The sequence below is a fragment of the Macrobrachium nipponense genome, chromosome 22 (genome assembly GCF_015104395.2).
Source record: "Macrobrachium nipponense isolate FS-2020 chromosome 22, ASM1510439v2, whole genome shotgun sequence".
In the NCBI taxonomy this organism is placed as follows: domain Eukaryota; kingdom Metazoa; phylum Arthropoda; class Malacostraca; order Decapoda; family Palaemonidae; genus Macrobrachium; species Macrobrachium nipponense.
Genome location: NC_087213.1, coordinates 43,920,590 through 43,927,516, shown reverse-complemented (window position 1 = coordinate 43,927,516; position 6,927 = coordinate 43,920,590). Strand labels below are relative to the sequence as shown.

Genomic DNA, 6,927 nt, shown 5'->3' with positions numbered 1-6,927 from the left:
ACCATATCCATTTAATAAATTCCTCAAATTATGCCAAAATTCAGGTACTTCCTGAGAAAGCATGGGGTGCACGGTCTCCTTTATCCAAATAAGGACCTTCCATTCTCCCTGTTAAGTCATCAAGCTGATGCTCAAGACACTAAAGAAGGAAAGTTCAGGGCAAGTTTAGCGACGGACCATCTGTTTTCAGCAATTGTTGCTTCCTTTGGCTCCATGTTGAGCAATATAACAATGACACTGTGACATGAACACTAAACAGTTTGACCGAAACCTGCTTTCATTTTGCCTAAGATTGTTTCCAGACTTTCTGTATATAATTATCAAGATTTCGGAGATTTTCACATTTTTATTTTGAGCTGGGGGCAACAGACGATAAAGTCTGGCTAACGCCGCCGCGTTTATGATACAAATGTCAGCCGCCCTTTTGATGTAAAAAAAAAAAAAATAATAATAAAAACCGCGCTTTCGTGAAAAACGGGACGCGTTTATAACATGGGGATCAGCGCTTTCGTAAAACGCCGCTTCAATGGAACTCCTACCAAAGGCACTTCCTTAATTTTAGCTAAGTTAAATCTCTCTCTCTCTCTCTCTCTCTGAGTAATTTCTAGCATGAACTTCCTATCGTCGTCCTCATCCCTTCCTTTCTGCTTCTCGGCCCTTTCCTTCTCCCTCTTGGCCATCGCTTCTCTTCTTCTCACGTCTTCTCTCTCAGCTAACTTATCTTCCTTCTCTTGGACAGTTTTCAGCTGTTTTGAACAAATACCATAGCCTCTTCAGCTTCTAAACCTAGCTGAATAGCCTTATGACAATAATTTATATCACATGAGAAATATAAGGTTTTACTTTGATTTTATTTTCATTAATACAGATTTTTCGCATGATGCCAAGCACTGAGGCAACTGAGGCCATTCAGCGCTGAAACGGAAATTGACAGTAAAAAGTTTGAAAAGTTGTTACAGGAGGAAAACCACAAAGCAGTTGCACTATGAAACAATCGTTGAGAGAGGGTGGACAATAAGATGGAAGAAAGATAATATGAAAGGAGGTACAGTAAAATGAATTATAGTAGTTGCAGCTAGCGGTCGAAGCTACGCTGCAAAGAACCTTAAGATTTTGGGTGGTAAGTCGAGAGATTTTTCCCTTTGCTCTTGATGGGCCATTGACATAAGTTCAAACAACGACGTGAGGGCCCATCAAGAGCCAAGGGAAAATTTACATGGCACCACGTAACAAGTGGCACGGCGAGCAAGAAGTCTTTAGACTAATCATTTTCTTTTTTTTTCCATGTATGTCATCATCTGAGCAGTACCATTGTAAAGGAGTGGCTGTTTTATACGTCTTGTGTAAGGATTTGGTCACGAGTTAAGATTTTATGCACCAATTATGCATTAAGGCTTTATAACAAACAAATATTTTACAATGCTATCCTGCCTCTGACGACACTAATTTAAAAATTTGCTCTATGCGTACAAACCACTTAAATCAAAAATTTCATATTAAACCTTAATAAATTTTCTATTCTGAAAATCGCCAAAAAAAAAGATTACCCACATACTATGATCAAAGTCGTATTCTTAAAAATATAACTTTGATATTTCCAAAATTCAGGTAAAAGTCAAGAAACCGCGGAACTTTAAAATAAAGCAACGAAGGGGTGTCAAATAAGCTCTTGTTAGGGAGGAAATTATTGCACCATAAATCAGATTTGCCATTAGTCATTATCAAAAAGACTACATCTACCTTAGTATACTGTATTTTAAACGTTCCATACTGGTTCATTACAACATCGCATTCACTAAATTGGTTACCAATAATTGCATCGAACTAATTTCGTCACGCCCTTACCATCTATGTTAGTGTACTTCACATACTCAAAACCTTCTCAATGGATATCATTGGAAACTCATGCCTTTATTATGGATGGCATTCCAAACTCCGTGTCATGAACAGTTCTACAACGCACTATTCAAGGAGGCATCACAGTTCCCGCTTATGTTAGGACCTGCCCCACAAAGCACTGCCCTTATTTAAGGATAGTATGAATGTCTCAATGCCTTGTGATCACGAACAGCTTTATATGGAAGTACCGATAGTACCATTTACTGTGTTCACAGAGCCTAACACACATTTGAAAGGGTAGATGGAAAATAATTCTTTGCTTACGTTCATGGATGGCATCACAAAACTACAGCTAATATTCGTGGGTAACATTGAACTACTGCCAGTGTTCAATCAGCATAATTACAAACTCAGACAGTATTTATGAACAAAACGCTCACTGCCAGTGTTCCAGAGTACCTTCCAAACTTGTGCTCGAGTATCACTTCTTGTATATGTTATTGTATAAGTTATAAACTTATCGCTTATGGTCATGAGTAAAACTCATTGCTTGCCCACAGAAAAAAACTCAATGCTTTCGTACATAAGAGTAATGGCCTGTCCACATAATCAGGCATGCCCATCGATCGGGCACTTCCAGCTGTTTTATATTTTCTCTAGCTTCTACCAGACAATCGCATCATTCTGGCTCCATACTCTTGTCAGTCAGTATAGTGGAATGGGTTATGGGAACAGTGATTGCCCACTTGGCGTGCCTAAACTCGTGTTGCTTGTGTACACAGTAAAATTCATTGTGTATTATATGAACCCTAATTCTGTTCATAGAGTAAAACACTGTGCCAGGGAAACTCATTCCTGGACACTCATTCCTGGACACTCATAACATGTATAAAGTGATAATTTAATTTTTAAAAGAAAATTAAGGAAAAATATTCAAAGAAATGCTTTTTTTTTTTTTTTGGGGGGGGGGGGACAAAAATCTAAAAAGTGTGACAATATAAAAAGATTTACTAAAACCAACATGGTACAGACTATATGCTACAGCTAGAAACACACTTTCTGGCAAGGATCATACTTTAAAGTTATCAGTCTATTCTAGCACTCAACATTCCAAATCACTTTTCTTTTCTTGCGCCAAAATCGCCTCCAGCTTTAGTATATTTATAAATTTCCAAATATTCGGATGTTGGCATGAAATTGAATTTTGTAAAGTTAGGAAACCTTCAAGGCTATTATAGTTCGTCATGCCAGTTGAAGTCCTCTGAAATATTCTATTTCAATTGGAAATATTGGAGCCAGGCGGAGTCTTCTGAAGACTTACTCATTCGAGGCTTGTGTAAGTCACTTCAAAGGAAGGCAAATTCTGGCAGCAAACTATCACAGTCGTCGTCGTCCTCAGCCATCGTCTGAAACCGCGCTCTGCGCATCTTCACTTCACACAACCATGCTTTTCTTGATTCTTCTGTATTCTGGCTATGAAAATTATATAGAAGTTGTTAGTATCCACAACCATAATTATTAGCTCTTAGCAGATTTTATATATAGCATTGTGAGATCTAAAGAAAATTTTAAAAATGTTGAAAAGTTCACGAGTACTAATCCAACTGACTTGACAAGTACAAATATAAAAATATTTCATTGAAAAGCTATGTCGACAAAAACTTACTGCAGGAATCTTGCCAACATAAAAACTCCCATCTGATAGTTTTAATAATCGTTGTAATATGTATTAGTAGAAAAAGCGATTACACGAGCGCGTACATGGAGGTTCTGAATAGAAAATTGCCGATGTCATTTCGTTGGAAACACTTAATGCTTCTGTAAAGTGTACAGTTGGTTGTACTTTCATTCAACAAGAGGTTTGCTCTAGAGAAACTGGAGATGTCTAAATCAGGAATTTTGCAACATTCTGGAAGTGGCCTTATATAAGCTGCTGCAGAACAGCTCTCATCCACTCTCCTCTAAAACTGAAGTGAGCAGGAAGCGCAGGTGTCTCTGAACCAGAAAACTGGTTGATGGCCGAATCAAAGGCCCTTCTTGGACCAAGGCCGAATCTGTGCAGAATGATTAAGTCCCGCACCGTCATTTCCATAGTTTCTAATAGAGGCTACCCTTTGTTTTGCGAGGACTTTCAGCATGTTCAGAGCGCTGTATACGATCACTATAAGACACTGCAAGTAAGTTTGTTCAATTTTACACAGTTTTTCCGTGTTATCAAGAGACCCACACGTGGTCCAGAATTCCTCCCTTGTGTATAGTCACCTAAGGTATGTCATTGGTAGCCAAGACTATCTTGCGAAATGTAAAGTAAAGCCCTGAGTATCTCTATGCAATTCTTTAATCTGTAAGTTCGAAATGTGTGTTTCTCTGCGTTGTTAGCCCAGCTATAGCCATTATTGAGCTAATGAATGTAAGTTGGTTGTATCATTTTGAGAGTTAACTTAAAATTGCATAGCGGGTTGGGTTGTTTGTCTACTGCTATGGTCTATAAAAAAGAAAAAAATCAATGCCCTCGCGTTTGCATGGTTGTTAGTTCAGCGTTGGGCAAGAACCAGCCAGATTCATCGAGCTGTCGAGGATATATGACAAATTATGACAAGTCAGTTGTTTGCTGGACGAACAGTAACTAGCATGAATTATGAAATTTAAAGGATGTTACGGAATAAAAATGTTAAATTATCACCGTTGCGCCTGTTAACTAAAACCTTGCCTGTTTACTATCAACAACTTTATTATATCAACTATTTTAGTTTTTTTTTTATAGAAACAAGAGCTGTCCGATATGACTAACGGGAATGAGTTGTCCTGTTATCAGCTCCCCAATAACCGTAAACTCATTGCCCATGTTCATAGGAGTAACAAACTGATTTTATATTACTCGGAATATGGGCAAACTCATGTTAGTGGACTATCATAAATATACTACTTATACTATGAGTGACCTTATAATATCACAACCAACCAACATTTGACAAACTTAACTTCACTACACCCCACTTACAACAGACACTACAATCCGTGACTCAAAATCTCCCTACTTCCAACTTATAAAAATTTCTTTCGTATTGTCTGTTAACAGCTGAAAGTTCCTACCTATGAGTTAATGCCAGACTTCATAAAAACTAACTCCATCTGTTAACTGCAGAAACCCAAACATTTCCCTGGACATCTGTCAAGGGAAAATTCAAGAGATTAGCTATTGGGTAAGAAAGCCCTATTACCGTAAATGACCCCTGCATTTAGGAAGCTTCGTATAACTCCTATAACCGGAATTTTTTGGCTGAGAATTATTAAATACCAAGTTCGAATCCTCCGAAAATTCTATAAAGTCTAACGCTAAAACTTCACACTTTAATACTTAAATTCGGGAAAAAATCTTTTTGAATATTGACCAAAACTTAGTTGACCCAACCTAACCACAAACTTTAAAATTTTTCAGGAAGTTAACATTCTGAACACATACCAAGACGCCAGACATGTACATATGAGTTGTTTTAATGCTGCATATTGCCATTAGATGGCATAACCATTTTTAACTTCATCAAACATTACGGAGCTTTTGTAAAATTAAGCGAGTGGGGGGGTAGCCAAGCATATTTAAACACCCAATACCTATCTGAACTTACAAGAAAACTAAGTAATAGAATAAGACTGTACTTACCACCTGAAATTTCTGTTATTAGTTAGCAAGTGGGCAAAAAGCAAAATACCGCCCAAGAACCTGCATAGTAGGTCCTAAGACCTACTACGCAGAACATGGGGGCTCCTCCACCCCTCCAGGGGCGCCGCCCCTAAAGGGGTGGAGGATAAGCTGAAGTTGTTCAAGAACATTATATACAAATTAAGGTAAATTTGACAAATCAATAAAGATAATTTATGACAAAGTAAATTTATTAACAAAATCATTAGAAAAATTTAAGTAAATTTATCACAAAATAAATTATAAAAGTTGAAATAAATTTATGACAAATTTAAACAGTAAGGTTGATACAAAAATTATTTTACGAAAAATCTAAAAATAAAATTTAAGATAAAAAACCTAGAACTCCACTATACAGAAAAAAATACCTCCAACATACCTGTAGCTGAAAAAATCAGCTTTATCATGCGCGAAGTTTTACCATTATAGAAAATCTAAGCCAAACGCGTACCAAAAAAATCCTGAAAAAGAAAGTTTTAGAAATGTCCGTAACAATCTAATAAATTTTGGGTGTTGACTCACGTCAGATTATGGGTAAATACCACAGAAATAGTTGTAATAACTGCCAAAGATCTGTACGAGACTAAACACGCACCAACAATCTAAATTTCCCTGAACAAATATACAATATTAGCAATGATATAGTAAAGTTCCAGCGTTACCTTTCAGAAAGCCGGGCTTCATTATAATTTAACCAACCAAGTAACAACAATCGATGGGAATCCCAAGCGCCAACTGCCGTCCAGTCGCGTTATACGTTTTTTTTTCTTAAAAACTTCACAACATGGCCAATTACACTACGATAAATTAAGGAAGAATTGAAGATGCCAGTCATGTCTCCACTGAGGAACAAAAGGCGTCCTTAGCAAACTCCTGTTAAACGTCTAACACCCCGAACGATATTACACAGTCGAAGTTCCGAGGTTCTAAATGCCCGAACTCGAAGTGCCGACTACCGACTGCCGCCCCGAAGTTCGAACTCCAACGATGTTGTCATTTTGCCAAGGACTCTAAAGTCTTAGTAGTGTCTTGGTTCTTGGAACATGACTGAATGCGATCTATGGATATCCTTGAAATCGCTAATTTTGAGAATTTTATTTTCATTTCCTATTCCTTTCTTTAGTTTGTCTTTCTTAGAATTTTAAAATACAGCTCATGATGAGTCGATTTTCCTAAAAGCAATTCATAATTTCCTTTAGGATTCACGAAATCAATTTTAGGATAAGCCTGTCGCATATTTTTTTTCATCGCTTTGATGAAATAACTTTTAATTGGCGTGGATATTTTGTCATAACGATACATAATGAAATATTCCATATTAGGTGTATACATACACACACACACACGTGTATATATATGTGTGTGTGTGAGTGGCTGTGTATGTGTGT

The 6,927-nt window shown here is 37.1% G+C and overlaps 1 long non-coding RNA gene across 1 annotated transcript; it reads right to left on the bottom strand.

Annotated features, from left to right (window-relative positions):
* Nucleotides 1-2,829: 2,829 nt before the first annotated feature.
* Nucleotides 2,830-6,496, bottom strand: LOC135198385 (uncharacterized). The gene is made up of 3 exons (XR_010310784.1): nucleotides 6,202-6,496; nucleotides 5,919-6,000; nucleotides 2,830-3,312 (listed from the first exon to the last, which is right to left on the bottom strand). It is a non-coding gene; the product is annotated as an uncharacterized LOC135198385 (long non-coding RNA).
* Between the last annotated feature and the right edge of the window lie 431 nt (nucleotides 6,497-6,927).